Consider the following 16,215-nt stretch of genomic DNA (forward strand, 5'->3'; position numbering starts at 1 on the left):
TGACGCTATGTTCTTTCTTCAATTTAGGTTAATTTTTTTCAGGTTACAGCATAATTTTTTTTTTTTTTTTTGCTAAGATTCTGAACAGCTATGCTTTGACGCATGATGCATTGATTTGAAGGTTTAAATCTAAAAGGGCAGCTTCATTTGGTGGGGAGACCTCTCACTGAAGCCACAAAGTACTCATAGCAGCAGTAAGAGACAGACCCCTCCGATGGAAGCTGCATTCTCCTCTATGAAACTTTTGCTGGCTGGCTCTCCAGCTTCAGAAAGAGACTGTTGCCGGCAATTTTCACCCACCTACTACAATCTCAAAGGTAACAAACAGTTTCCGTAACTAGTGAAAGAATGGGCTGGTTGAAGATTTACATGGCTCTGTCAATGGCCTGGCTATGCCAGCTTTGAGGGAATTCAGTGTACATGGTGTGAAATGATTTTCTTCTTGGCTCTTTGCTGCAGGTCCAGGCAGGTAAGGCAACAGCAGCGGTTGCTTCTCTCAAGCAGAGCTTCCAAAATGCCTGGGAGTCTCCTGCTGATAACAGTATGGAATGGAAGCAAAGAGGTTGGAAGCCCTACCAGCTACAACAGCCAAGACTTAAAGAAGGGCAGTTACCCCAGAACATTCGGGCTCAAGGTAACTTCAGAACCACAAGGCAAGGAATGGATGCCTCACTGTGTATGCGTGCCACACGGCAGCCATGCACAGCCGATCATTAGGAAAGAACAGTGTGGACAAACTCCTCTCCTCTCCTTCCGCAAGTGAGGCGTATGTATCTTTGGACGCAAAGCAAAGGCAGAGCACACGGGCAGGAAGCAGGGAGCAGGGTGCGGGTGTTGGGTGGGGCGGGGATTTTCCCAGCATTACTGGGAAGGTACAAGAACTGAAGCTCTTGGGTTTCAGGGCCTACCATTCCTGGTTCCCTTCTATAGCATGTTAAGAATCCCAGGGAGCCCCAGAGTTTCCAGGGCCTGGAGAGAAAACACTGGATGGAGTTGTTGACTCCACAGCCTCTTCCTGAAAAGATCTCTAGATGATGCTGGGAGAAAGGAGTAGGGCTGATCTGGGAAGTCAAGTCTCTTCACTGAAAGCCAACCAGGAGACTAGACTATCAAGTCTACTCACTCAAGATACCATTTCTTACCATAGCCCACCTCTCCCCAGTATTCATACATTAAAATGAAGTTCCCATCAGTGTTTAGGGGTTAACTGAGTGAGGGAAGACTTGGCCCCTTTATGACTCCAGATTCTTGCCAGAAGTTTGTTTTCTGAACATTCTTCTCTGTGCACTCCCTTCTTGTCTTAATTAGCCCTACCCATTGAGGTAGATTCCACATCTTTCTCCTGTATCTTTGGATTGGCTCAAGCCTCTGACCCCTCCACTGCAGCGACTAAAAGCAGGGAGATGGCCAAAATAGGCAGTCAGGGAAGAACACAGACATTCCTATCGCATCTGCTCAGTCTCTCAGCAATCCTTGTGTCAGGGAGTCTCTCCAGTTTACAGGCTGGGGCCACAGAGAGTCTCCGCTTCCTCACTCACTGTGTAAAACATAAAGCAAGGTCTCTCAGAGGCTGCCTGCCGAGTACTGAAAGTCAGAGACACTGTTGTTGAATGTGGGTGTTTCCCAGCAGCTCTGTTCTGGATGTAATTCCTCAGAGCTGCTCCCTAGCTCTGCGTGACCTGGGTTCCGGACGACTCCCAGCATGACTCCTTCCCTTCCTCTTGTTGTCACTGGCTGTCAGGAGAATTGCTGTTCATGGCTGCCACAGGTAACTCCTACGATAGTTGCTGTTGGTGTTGAGATTTTTAATACTTAGAGAGCTGGCGCACACAGCTGAAAGACAAAGCCAGGCAACAGGTTGCCACTTTAGCAAGGCTTGCTTGAGGGATCGATTCAAAGGCATCTGTTGAACATTGGCAAGTGCAATGCACCACCTGATGATGTGAAGGGGAGCAGAGATGAATGAGGAAGGGCTAATTTCCTCAAAGAAGTACACACTGTAACAGAGACAGGTGCACCCAGAAATCACTGTAATAAAAGGCGAGCATGTAAGGATAAGTCACTGTGGTACTCTCCACACCTGGAAAAGTTAAAGGTGAGAATTCTCACCTACCAGGCCACTAGCCTTGTGCCTACTGATCGGATGGGGGAGTCTGAATCTCTTTTGGCCTCAGAAGCCAACGCCAAGATGAACTGTAACATGTTAGGCAGCATAAGCAAATATTTTGTAATGCCCTATGTGCATGTAACAGGAGCTCAGTGTGTTAACACTTTCCTTTAAAGGGATCTCTTTTAACTTAATGAAGTGGGTTGACTGCCATTCACTTCTCTTTAATAGCAAGAGAAACAGAAGTTGAACTTCTCTTCCCTGTTCCTCAGGGCAACTAACAAGAGAACAAACAGGGTTCAGTACCAGGAATAAAGTTGACTCATACTCTTAGGCTTTCTCTCCTTTTAGAACACATTGATTGAAGACTTGGAATGGGATAACATTCATTCGCATAGAGAAACAGATGAGGTCGCCAAGAGAGGGTAGGGAGGGAACAGGGAAAATGAGGTGAAGGAATAGGGACAGTGGCTGTTGCACTACCTTTGACAAAGTCTCTTCATCTTGGAAGAAAAGACTGTTTCAGGAAGATTGTATTCTAGGCAGAATGATGAGGATAAGTAGAAATCATATATATCCTGGCCCACCATCTTAAGAGAAGAGAGTAAGTCTTGTGGTAATATGAATAAATATATTTTTGCGGTGTAGTACCAGTCTAAAGTCCCCAGATCTATAAACTTAAAAACAAACCAACAAGAGTAGGTGCGCTTGACTGGTTCAGTCAGTACAGCATGTGACTCTTGACCTGAGGGTAATGAGTTCAAGTCCCATGTTGGGCATAGCGTTTATGCAGAAAAAAACCCCAAAAGAGTCTATGCTCTAATATATAGGATTAGTAGCAGAGAGGAGGTGAAGCTTTCCCAAGGCAGAAATCTCAAAGGTGCCACTGAGCAACCTCAGGTCAAGAGGTAAGAATCTAAAATCCAGAAGGTATCCCACAGTACACATAAGATTTGTAGGGGACAGAGTGCCTGGGTGGCTCAGTTGGTTAAATGTCCAACTCTCGATTTTGGCTCAAGTTATGATCTCAGAGTTGTGAGATGGAGCCTGCTTAAGATTCTCTCTCTCTCCCTCTGCCTCCCCTCCACCCCCCACACATGCTCTCTGTCATGCTCTAAAAGAAAGAAAGAAAGAAAAAAAGAAAGAGATTTGTAGGGGACAAGGACACCTGATCTTTTCCATAAATGTACTTCAAAACAGTGACACAAAAGAGAACAGGACATGAGGAGTTTCTACACTGGGTTCTTAGCTTTCTAGATAGAAGGGGTAGAAATCATGCCTCATCTTGCAGTGAATTCTTCGCCATTTTTTTTTTCCTGCATCGTTGCCTTCGCTATCCCTCCTACTGCTCATAACTGTCACATAGCCTTTACCTCGTATTTAAGTGTTCATGTTTGTTTTATATATACTGTAAACTACCTGAGGGCAGTGATCGCATCTTTATACCTTCGATGACAACTAGCTCAGGGCCTGTTCTCAGTACGTCATTAAGAACTGTTGTTTGATTTGATGTTATAGGAGAATTGGGGTCAACAGCTGCAAGGGCTGGAAATCCATAGGTTTCTGGCCAAGAATTTCCATGAGGCAAGGCAACTTTTGGCAATTACAAGGGCATTCCAGTGAAGTGAAGAGGAGTGTCAGATTTTGCAATAGTTCTGCAAATAAGATAGATTTTCTGGAGTGGTTGGGTTCGTGGAAAAACATGTGCTAAATGGCAAAAAGTTATCTGGGTTCTCACCTTTATAGCAATCATAGCAAGATATAATCTCCACTAGATTCAAATAGGAAAGGGTGAAATAATAAGTTTTCTTAGCACTACATAGCATTATGTTAGGTATTGTACATAGTTTTAAAATTTTTTTTAAAGATTTTATTTATTCATTTGACAGAGATCACAAGCAGGCAGAGAGGCAGGCAGATAGAGAGGAAGGGAAGCAGGCTCCTCGCTGAGCAGAGAGCCCACCTCGGGGCTCGATCCCGGGACCCTGAGATCATGACCTGAGCTGAAGGCAGAGGCTTAACCCACTGAGCCACCCAGGCACCCCTAGAGAGTATTTTTTTAATACTATTACTGACCTCAAGATTAAAATCCTGGGGTGCCTGGGTGGCTCAGTCATTAGGCATCTGCCTTCAGCTTGGGTCATGATCTTAGGGTTCTGGGATCGAGCCCTGCATCGGGTTCCCTGCTCTGTGGAAAGCCTGCTTCTCCCTTTCCCACTCCCCCTGCTTGTGTTTCCTCTCTCATTGTCTCTGTCAAATAAATAAATAAAATCTTTTTTAAAAAAAGAAATTATTAAAATCCTAATGGGAATTCAACATATGCATTCCCAAACTAGTCAGAGAATAATATGAGTGTTACAGTGAATTACAAATTAAACATTATAGCTTTGCTGTTGGAGAAGGTGTCCTACAGAAGGTAGTCTTGAGATGGGTCTTGGAAGTTCCCTAATTTTTGTAGGTCTTTGCTCCTCTGTGTCGTCACAAAGTTCTCTATCTTGTGGATATTTGAAACATACAGAAGTTTATTGCTAAAGCACCCTCCTCCATCTCATCTCCCCCATTAGGATTTCAAGATAGCATCTCACATAGCTGGTGTAGTAACGTGTTTTGTTCATATCCTCTAGCCTGTGAGCTTGAATCTATAATCCTAACCTGTAGATTAAGCTTTGCTCCAGTTCAAGTATCCCAATTCTTCCTGCTAGAAGAACATGAAGAGAATGGATCATTAGTTCAAAGAGTCAGCCTCAAAGATAATCGGGTTTTGGGAAGGTTCCTACCTTCTATCTCTATTCCTCAGTACTAAATTTCCTGCTAGTAACTTTCCTTCCCCAAAATAAAGTTACAGCCCCCCAAACTATCTCCTTGTCACTGGGGCCTCTGGTTTCTACGGCCATGTTTTCTGGATGTCAACTTTCCATGCATCTGAATCTGAAAATGGCCTAATGCCTATTTAGATCCACACCCTGGATCTCAGATTCATTTTGGAATTTTTATCATCAATTAAAAACTTTCCGTATGGCCCTCGGGGGCTAGTTTTGGCACCAGAGTGACAAAGATGGTACGCTGGTAGCCCAAGGGTCTCTTATTTCAAATGTTTCCGGGCTACAAGGCAGAAACAAGTGAGAGGCTACAGCTCTGCAAAGGACTCTTGGTCGCCTACTAGGTTTTGAACCAAAGATTTCTGCTTTAAAGTATGAGGCAATGAAAGGGGTATTTTATTAATATAGCAAGCATTACATGGATTAGACAGCAAGGTGACCGTCAAGACACTATATGCCTTAACATTCATGCCAGATCAAATGAAATAAGGATGCAAAGTACCCAGCACAGTCCCTGGCACTCCCTCCTTTGGCATGTGGATTTCACAGTTTACAACCTGCTTTTGTTTACATTAAATCCTCCCTAAAACCTCATGAATTAGTCATTGCCCCCAGAGCAGTACCTTGACCCCAAAAGTGGCACATCTGAAAAATTGCAGGGCTGAGAGTCAGACTCAGGTCTTCAGGCCCCAAAGCCAGTTTTGTTTGCCCTGCCCCCGGCCTCTTCTTACTGCACTGTGCTAGACTAAAGGTTGTGAAGGCCTGGATCAGAGTGCTAATGATGAGGTGGAGATCAAAGAATGATCTATGAGCTCCTGCATAGCTGATACTAGGAATATAGATATGATATAAAGATATTCTTTATCTTTATTTGTAAAGAAAAAAACCCCAAATCCAGTATTTTATTTTAGTTGTTCCAAGATACATGTGTTTTCACTTTTTAACATCTCTGAAAAAAATTTTTTTAAAGATTTTATTTATTTGAGAGTGAGCAAAAGGGAGAGAGATTATTGGAGTGGGGGAGCAGCAGACCCACTACTGAGTGGAGACCCCAATGAGGGGCTTGATCCTAGGACCCTGAAATCCTGACCTGAGCTACAGGCCGAGGCTTAACTGACTGAGCCACCCAGACACCCCTAACATCTCTGTAATTGAGGCAACTGACAGTTTTCAGCTGTTTCTGCTGCTTAGCACTTTCAAAGTCATTGTTGTCTGCTTACCTACAAACTTGGTTGTTACTCCTGGTTGAATGACTGGACAACTGAAACCCAAGGACACTTCAGTCAATCACTTAAGCAACATTTGCACAAGAAATACGAATCCTTGTTGTCTGAAGACCTTACACTGACACCTTCCTGTAAGTACAAGAAAGTGTCAACATCAAAATTTGCAGAATCGATGTCAGAAGGCTAGAAGAAAATCTCAGAAGAAAAGGGAGCCCTGCCTCAGCACTGCTGCATTGCCACTGCTAGCCAGCTATCTATCAATCAATCTATTGATCTATTTATAGGCAGCACAAGTAGGGCAAGGGCAGAGGGAGAGAGAGAGAGAGAGAATCTCAAGCAGACTCTGAACTAGCCAGAACCAAGAGTCAGACATTTACCTGACTGAGCCACCAGGCACCCCTGCCACTGCTTTTTGATGGCACGAGGGTAATACTGTACTGAAAAACAAAGTACATCAATTTTTCAGAATTGAAAAGTGATTCAGAAGACAGACTCGGAATATGAAGACATTTTGGGCTACTTTAACTGAATTGTTTCCCTTTAATGCAAAGCTTTTATATATGATAAAAAAATGTTCAAATAAATCTAAATAAGTCCTTTAATGAGGGCTGAATGATAAGAAAGTATTGTGTCACAGATTAATTTGTTTCATTAGTTTCTTTCCTCAGTGGAATAAAAAATAATGGTGAACCCTACAATCTGTGGTGTCTTAGATTCAATGAGAATGGTCATATTATATTTGTATAAGTGCTTCATGGCTTACATATTAACTCATTTTGGTCATCATAATAATCTTGTATCAGGAGCAGAATATTAGCCCCAGTTTTATCTATGGGAAAAAGAAGACAGATGAAATAACCTACTCAAACAGCCACAGAATCAGCGTAAGGGTCATCCAGTTCAGCCCTCTAGACTAAGCCTAAAACCCTTTTTTCCCTCTAAAATTACAAGGTTGATATCGACCTTAAAAAAAAAAAAAGGCAGCTTTGAAGAGAATGAACACAGTAGTTCAGGATAAATATTGAATATGTCTCCCTTTTGGCAAGGAAAGTGAATTGTCAGTTTTAACAATAATAAATCACTATTACAAACAGCCTAGTAATGTGCCTAGCACATAAAACGTGTTAAATAAATAATACATGTCGTGTTACTCAGGATAGTTAAATGCTGGCTGTCCCAGAGGTCAAACCCTGAATCCTTAGTGGCTTAACCAATGAAAGTTTCTATCTCATGCATGTCCTATCTCTAGCACAGGGTGGCAGGCGGTGAAGGCCGTGCGCAGCTCCACTGCACTCAGTAGCCAACAAGACTCAGATTCTCCCATCATATAGCTATACCATGTGCAGTATGTAACCTCCAAGCTTGCTGTGACAGGGCAAAAAGGGTTAGGGGAGGATATCAGCTTATAACTTGTTCAGTCTGAAAGTGATACAAATCACTTCTTTCACAGGCCATCAGCCAGAAGTAATCACAGGACCCCAACCTACCTGAAGGGAGGCTGGCAAAAACAGAGCAGCAATGGAATATTTGGTAAGTACTGTCCATACCACAGTAGTCCTATAATTATTTCTTGAGGGCAAGAATCTGTTTTATTTACTGATATTCCCAAATATCTAGAATAGTGTCTGGCTTGCAGTGTTCACTAACAATTATTAAATGAGTAAGTCAGTGAATAAATCGAATCTGAAGCTGTTTTTCCTCATTTCAACTATGAATCTGAAAAGTTTTCAGAAAAAAATGAAGATATTCAAGTTCAGGTTAACATTTCAGAAACACCTAGTGTTGACAAGAAGACATTTTGATAACAATTTATTGAAGTCGGCAAACTCATTCTCAAACGTAATTACAAATTATAAGAAATCTTTTCTCTGGGAGCTTAATGATTCTTTAAATTGACTAAAATATGAGGAAATACAACACTCGACTCTAAAAGCCAGTTTGGATGGTTAGTTTCATTTAAAAAATGAACACAGACTGCAATCTTCCTAGAAATGATTGCTTAGGGAGTTGGGAACAATTTGCCATCATGATAAGAATTTAGATTGTGCTGATATGAGAAGGCAAACAGCAGTCAGGCATGGGGAAAGCACAATAAGTAGCTGCCTTTTGGCTTTAATTCAACACCCGTTCTTACCATTACCTGCCGCCCTTTTGGCTCTAATTCAACACCCGTTCTTAACATTATCTGCATGATAGGACAGCACAAAAAGTTCAATATTTGGTTTTCACAAAGGAGTCTCAAAGTGACTATAAGATGTAATTCATAATTTATTCAACAAATGTTTATTAAGCACCAAATATGTGCATGCACAATGCTTGGTGCTAGAGATTCAGGTGCAAAAGACTAATACTGAGTCCTACCCCAATGGGACTTAGAGTCTAATAGGGAAGACAGCCACTGAACTATTGTAATAAGCATGACATAGGTTGCAAAAGGCTAAGTCGCAGGTGCTATAGAGTGAACTGGGAAATTTCTTCGTTTTCAGCAGTACAAACAGGAAGAAAGTAGGGTCTAAGGCAAGATCTCAAGAAACCGATGTTTCAATTTCAATCCAGGGCATAGAGAGAATTTGGCATGGAAAAGCGAGGGAAAGAATTCCAGATGGAGGGAATAGCTTCTCTTCACAACCCCACTAGGAAATCTCAATAGGATTACATGCTTAATCATATAGCTGGAGAAGTGGTAGAAGAAAGTGACTTGTTCAAAGGATGCTATTTAACAAGCAGCTTAATTAGGACCCTAAGCCATATCCTTTACCTTACAGAGAATGGCACACAATTGTCTCTCTAAGGCAGATTCTATCCTGACCCAAACATAGCTGACTGAGCCAGTCACTCCCATAGTCCATCAGGTACATCAATCAGCAATGAACCTGACTGATGTAACAGATATAAATTTTCAGCCTGTTTCACAGCACACAGGATAAGAACTAAAGAGCCCTAAATGGCTTTTATGCAGGAAGAGGGTGGGGTATAGTGGCAGAGGGGGAAGCTTCCTCAGTGAGAGCCAAGTGCTAAAAGCAGCTGCGTGTGACATTTCCATCAACAGCCCTCCCTCCCTCATTGTGTATGAGACACACATCAGATGTGCTGGTTTATGATTTCAGCTTCAGAGTACATACCCTTCGAGGTCCAAGCTCATGTATCTTTTCCTGGCATGGTGCCTGCTCATTAACCGGACTCGAAAGTTCATCTGTGACAGATAACCAAATGCTCAGACTATTGGGATCCCTTTCTCCTACCCTCAAGGAGGCTTGGAATCTCATGGTGCCCAGCCTCTGTACTTGCTAGAAAGTGACAAAGCACAGGCTACCAAAAAGATTCTGTCCAGATGCCAGGACCATATCAGAACACAAGGTCACTTATAGCTGCTGTCTTCCCCTGTTTCTATAAGTCCAGAGGACGATGCATTCTCTTTCCTTTGGAGAACACAGTAGAGGCTAATTCTTGGAAGTCCCAGGTAAGTGCCACTTAATCCATTAGGTAGATCAGACCTTAGAAGAGCAAATGTCTTTGCCTTTCATTTTGTGTTTCTTTCCCCAGGGAAATTAAGGTAGAAAACTCTATTATTTACAGGGGAGATAAAAAGGAAAGCCCTTATAAGTTTTGATTCTTTGATTCAAGAGCAGTTTCTAAAATGAAGGAGATATCAACAAATGCTAAGTTTGCATAACAATTAATCTCCCAAAATGTAAAAGTTTCTGATATTCTGATCACTTAAAAATGTATTACTATTAAGAGATTACTACCTGAGATTTCTATTAAGTGTTGGTGTTGAAATCTGTTACTTGTTCTAAAAATGCTGGGTCATATAATCTCCGATTACTTTCCCAAATATCTCATGCAATTATGAAAACCACTGTAAAACAAATGTCAGAGGGTTTTCTTTTTAAAGAACAAAATCACAATAATAACAATAACCTGTTCTAATCTAAATGACAGCAGTCTCTGAGCATCAAGGCTGCTTGTTTTATCATAGGGTGGCCACAATTACATGACTTTTTGTCAGAAATCTTTTCATAGCCAGACAGTAGGCCCAATTTGGAGCGATTTGAAAGACAAATTGGCTTGGGAAGAAGCATTCTAAACTTAGTAGTGAGGTTTTATCAGGGTTCCTTAGTCCACATTATTCCTCAACTGCCACAAGTAATAATGCCTGAAGAAATAATAAACTTCTTACTTTAGGGCAAAGTAATTTGGGGGAAATTAATTCATTTAGTCTATATTCAAAGAAAATCTATATTCATTGTACTGAATAAGACATGATTGCTGCCTTTTAATATATAATTTAGTAGAGACTATTATATACTTGACTGTATGCTCCAAGGTCAGGTTTGGGGTCTGTTTCAAGTACCACTTTATATTCAAGTATAGCAGTGTCTGTCTTATGACAGGTACTCAATAAATATTGGTTGGATGTACAAATGTATGAAAAGATATGTACATGATGTTCCTTTTCGAATATAAGTGTGTACTACGTTCTTTGACAAACACACTGCATGTGTTGTACGGGCTATTCTGAAGAAAAGTACAAAGTGTGTATTTTTTTTTCTCGGCAAATATTAATTCAAAAATAGGAAGAAAAGCTATGCTACCACATTATTTGACATATCCTTTATCCTAATGTTTTTTCTCTTTATCCTAAAGTTTTTCCTTTTCCTTTTTCAGACTTAAAAGACCATAGTTGACAACTACGGCATTATAATACATAAGTAGAAAGGAAGAAAGATGAGATAAGGATTTTAGGAATAAGAAAATCCAAGTATTGTTTGGATTCTAAACACTATCTTTGTGGTCTTGGGTAAGTTTGGACTTAACTTTTTCATCTGTAAAATAGAGGGAGTTGAGTTAAATTATTTCTAAAACATCCTCCAGTTCTCTGATTTCATCTGACAAGCAAACTCTCCCCTTTGTCATCCTTGTTGTATGCAGAATGCTCAGTTTTTTTCAAGTTTGGTTTCTTTTTTTTAAATCACTTACCACAGATGCTCAAAATAAAAAGCTCTCTATATAGAATGTCTGCCTTTTTTTTTTTCCCCAAGTAGTCATGGCACCACTCAAAGACTATAAAATATATCCAAATAAAGATAAAAAGAAAATACTTCTCTATAACCCACTACTGAGTTATAATCTTTTATTACTTCAGTGCCCATATTTTTATACATACTTATTTTTTTTTAAAGATTTTATTTATTTATTTGACAGAGAGAGAGATCACAAGTAGGCAGAGAGGTAGGCAGAGAGAGAGGAGGAAGCAGGCTCCCCGCGGAGCAGAGAGCCCGATGCGGGGCCCGATCCCAGGACCCTGAGATCATGACCTGAGCCGAAGGCAGCGGCTTAATCCACTGAGCCACCCAGGCGCCCCTATACATACTTATTTAAAAAATAAAATTGTGATCACTTTGTACTTAGTGTTTTTTTTATTAATATATAATGTAATATTTGTTTCAGGGGTACAGGTCTGTGAATCATCAGTCTTACACAATTCACAGCACTCACCGTAGCAAATACCCTCCCCAGTGTCCATCACCCAGCCACCCTAACCCTCCCAACCCCTCTTAGTGTTTGAAAACCTGCTTTACCTAATAATATCATAAAGATCTCCTCACATTCTTCTAAAGCATAATTTTCCTTCGTGCTGCATTTGCAATCAACTATTAAATACTACAATTTAACTCATCTATTATCGTTAGACATCTAGGTTATTTATAATCTGTGCTATAAATAACATTGTAGTGAACAAATTTGTATAAGAATAAGTGGTTATTTTCTGGGGCGCCTGGTGGCTCAGTGGGTTAAGGCCTCTGCCTTCCGTTCAGGTCATGATCCCAGGGTCCTGGGATCGAGCCCCCGCATCAGGCTCTCTGCTCCGCAGGAAGCCTGCCTCTCTGCCTAGTTGTGATTTCTCTCTGTCAAATAAATAAAATATTAAAAAAAAAATAAGTGGTTATTTCCTAAGAACAATTTTTCATAACTAGAGATATTCCTATTAGAAATTTTTGAGTGCTGATTTTTCCAGACATCCTGGAGGTTGTAAAACAGGTTTTGTAATTTAAAGAAATCTTTGTGGGGCACCTGGATGGCTCAGTACTTTAGGTGTCTTCCTTCAGCTTGGGTCATGATCCCTAGGTTCTGGGATCAAGCTCCGTGTTGTTGGGCTCCCTGCTTGCAGGGAGCCTGCTTTTCCCTCTCCCCTACCTGCTGCTCCCCCTGTTTGTGCTCTCACTCTCTCTGTCAGGTAAATAAATAAAATCTTTAAATACTACTAATAATAGTAATCATAAAGAAATCTTGGGCATTATACCATTGAAAAACCCTTGAGGTCGTAGGCTTTATAATTCAATATCCCTTATATGAATGTCAATATCCATATCTGATTATTACTGAACATTTTTGTTCTGTTTTGGTCATTTGCATTTCTTTTTGTTGTTCTTGTTGTCTACTTCCATTACTTTATTCATTTTTCTACTTGTTCACTTTTTTTTGAGACACTTCAAGTTCCTCATTATTTTCGATGTTGCCCTGCAGATTCAGGGAGATTCAAAGTTGTTTTTAGAGATAATCGCACTAATTATGGTCCCAGACCAAAACTTCAATGAATGTCCTTTCTTTTTCTTTTTTTTTTTTTAAAGATTTTTATTTTATTTATTTGAGAGACAGTGAGAGAGAGCATGAGAGGGGAGAAGGTCAGAGGGAGAAGCAGACTCTCCGTGGAGCTGGGAGCCCAATGTGGGACTTGAACCCTCAACTCCAGGATCATGACCTGAACCAAAGGCAGCTGCTTAATCAGCTGTGCCACCCAGGCGCTCTCTCTCTCTCTCTTTTTTTTTTTTACAGTTTTCCTCCTGCCTACCCACAAATCATTTTATGATTTTGTTTTGCTTTTTCTTTTTTTAAGATTTTATTTATTTTTGACCTAGATCACAAGTAGGCAGAGAGGCAGGCAAAGGGAGAGGAGGAAGCGGCTCCCCTCGGAGCAGAGAGCCCGATGTGGGGCTCGATCCCACAACCCTGGGATCATGACCTGAGCCGAAGGCAGAGGCTTTAACCCACGGAGCCACCCAGATGCCCCTTGTTTTGCTTTTTAAATCCCACAGCAATCAGTCATTTTAGGGCACTATTCTGGAGCACCTTTTCCAACAACATTTTAATAATGAAGTATTTTGAATAAAATACTAAGACTCATTACTTTTATGCCTTGGAACAGTAACAAATCTTAAACACTGGTAGGGCAATACTGAATAAACTGGAAGAAAGTTAGTACACTGCAGGTGTTCAATTTTAAATGTGTAACTTATTACAGAATATGTGTCAAAATTACAGCAGCAAAACAAAAGATTTACATTCACAACATTGGGTTGGGGGACCAGCTAGATAAATAAACAGGCAAACACCTTGGAAGTGACTATCTTCTCCACAACCTCAAGAAAAACACAGAACAATGGCCTTCAGTGGCCGTAAAAATTGTGGTGCTCTTTAGAGGCTTTAGAAGAAATACTAAGCTAGAGACACAGGAAAGACACAGAACCCCCTTGCTAGGCTGACATACTGGCTGAGCAGGTTATTGTAGATAGTTGATCATTCAAAAGAACAACATGTAACTCACTGGCCCTGTACAGAATAACAAAGCACATCTTCATGCAACTTGTCCCTTTACCATTTTCTGGTAAATTTTTTCAATATACACTATTCTTTTTAAATTTCTCATGTTTTGGGTTGTTTCATGTGTATAATTATTTTTAGAATTTTTTTTTAGAAAAGACAAATCTTTGTGATAACTTTTTGATTTGTTACAACCACTGTTCTTAATGATTTTAAGGATATCACTTTAAGGTCTTTTTTGGGGCATCCTCTTTTTTTAACAATTTAATATTGAAATGTGTTGGTTGTGATACTGAAATTAATCTAATGTACCAAAAGACAATAAATCTTAGAATCTGTTAAGTAAAAAAAGAGGACAGAATAGTATATGGCATACATCATTATATATATTTAAAAAGTGTATATTTTTATATACATAGAATATATGCAGGATACAAAGTAACAAAATGCTACTATTAATACTGGCTTACTCTAAGGTGTGGTGAATGGCTAGGTAACAGGGGTGCAAGATTTCCTTTTCACTGTATATTCCTTATACCTTAAAAATTTTATTCCATATACAGGAATTAACAATTTAAAAATAGAATTTAATAAGTGGTGCCTGGGTGACTTAGTGGATTGGGTGTCTGCCTTCAGCTCAGGTCATGGTCCCAGGGTGCTGGGATCAAGCCCTGCATCCGGTTCCAGCCCCGCATCGGACTCCCTGCTTGGCTGGAAGCCTGCTTCTCCCTCTCCCACTCCCCCTGTTTGTGTTCCCTCTTTTGCTGTTTCTCTGTCAAATAAAATCTTTAAAAATAAAAATAGAATAAAAATCCTATTACACATAGTAGGTATTCAATAAACATGGAAAAATATGAATAAATGAATTAAGTAAAATGAATCTTTTTTTTAAAGATTTTATTATTTATTGGGCAGACAGAGATCACAAGTAGGCAGAGAGGCAGGCAGAGAGAGAGGAGGAAGCAGGCTCCCTGCTGAGCAGAGAGCCCAATGCGGGGCTCAATGCGGAGCTCGATCTCAGGATGCTGGATCATGACCTGAGCCAAAGGCGGAGGCTTTTTTTTTTTTTTTTTAATTTTTTTATTTATTTATTTGACAGAGAGAGATCACAAGTAGGCAGAGAGGCAGGCAGAGAGAGAGAGAGAGAGAGGGAAGCAGGCTCCCTGCTGAGCAGAGAGCCCGATGCGGGACTCGATCCCAGGACCCTGAGATCATGACCTGAGCCGAAGGCAGCGGCTTAACCCACTGAGCCACCCAGGCGCCCCAAAGGCGGAGGCTTTAACCCACTGAGCCACCCAGGCGCCCCTTAAGTAAAATGAATCTTAATGAATCTGAAACCTGCACTAAACTTAAACTTGCATTAAAGCCTTGCGGTGGTATGTGCCCAAACAGCAGCAAACTTTAAGGTTGTAAATGGTCAATATCTTTAAATCTTCAGAAATGGCAGAATTGTGACATAGCCAAGAAAAGCGCTTTGGTTGATAGAAGAGCAGCATTTTTATACTGTTAGGTATAAAATATAGGTATATAGGTTCTAGAGTTAGGCCTTTAAAAATTCCTAAGTAAATAAAACCAGATTATCCTCCATCCCCCAAATCTGTGAAAGAATTACTAGTCATGGGCAAAAACACCTCTTATGGTCTAGAAGAAAAGCACTAATTCTACTGTTAATAAGTCAGGTCCTAAACTTGTCTAGTGGCAGTTTTATCAACCTTCCTCTCACTGCTAAACAGTGAAATTTCATAATTGCATGAGATTAAATGGTATTTATCTATATTTTGGGGTGGGAAGAAGGGGATTATGGAGAGGGAGAATCTTTTTTTTATTTTTTTTTAAGATTTTATTTATTTATTTGAGCGAGAGAAAGAGATCACAAGTAAGCAGAGGCAGGCAGAGAGAGATCACAAGTAGACAGAGGCAGGCAGAGACACGGGGCGGTGGTTGGGGGGGAGGCTCCCTACTGAGCAGAGCTTGATGCGGCGCTTGATCCCAGGACCCTGAGACCATGACGTGAGTCGAAGACAGAGGCTTAACCCACTGAGCCACCCAGGTGCCCCTTGGAGAGGGAAAAATCTTAAGCAGGCTCCATGCCCAGCACAGAGGCTGACAAGGCGGCCAATTCCACGACCCCAAGACCAAGGCCTGAGCCAAAATCAAGTCGGAGGCTTAACTGACTGAGCCACCCAGGTACCCTTACTAAATGACTTTTTTTTTTTATTTATTTGAGATGGAAGAGAGGAAGAAGCAGACTTCCAACTGAGCAGGGAGACCAACACGGAGCCTAGATCCCAGGACGCTGGATCATGACCCAAGCCAAAGGCAGATGCTCAGCAAACTAAGCCACCCAGGCACCCCTAAATGGCTTTTTAAAACAGAAATGAAGACTGAATTGGGGATAAAGCTATTGTCACTTTGTTGTATCTCTAAATGGAACCAATTCGTTACTCTTTATTACAAGGAA

At 40.9% G+C, this 16,215-nt stretch overlaps 2 long non-coding RNA genes across 6 annotated transcripts in view; one reads left to right on the forward strand and one right to left on the reverse strand.

Annotated features, from left to right (window-relative positions):
* The window catches only part of LOC123955341, a 50,232-nt gene that overhangs the window by 21,687 nt on the left and 12,330 nt on the right, over positions 1–16,215 (reverse strand). For all 5 annotated transcript variants that reach the window (XR_006821247.1, XR_006821244.1, XR_006821245.1 and 2 more), the window contains one exon: positions 6,147–6,281. This is a non-coding gene — a long non-coding RNA (uncharacterized LOC123955341). The remainder of the gene's footprint in view (positions 1–6,146; positions 6,282–16,215) is intronic.
* On the forward strand, positions 716–16,016 carry LOC123955352. The gene is made up of 4 exons (XR_006821251.1): positions 716–1,768; positions 7,603–7,682; positions 10,821–10,953; positions 15,982–16,016. It is a non-coding gene; the product is annotated as an uncharacterized LOC123955352 (long non-coding RNA).

This window comes from Meles meles, chromosome 1, assembly GCF_922984935.1.
Source record: "Meles meles chromosome 1, mMelMel3.1 paternal haplotype, whole genome shotgun sequence".
NCBI lineage: Eukaryota > Metazoa > Chordata > Mammalia > Carnivora > Mustelidae > Meles > Meles meles.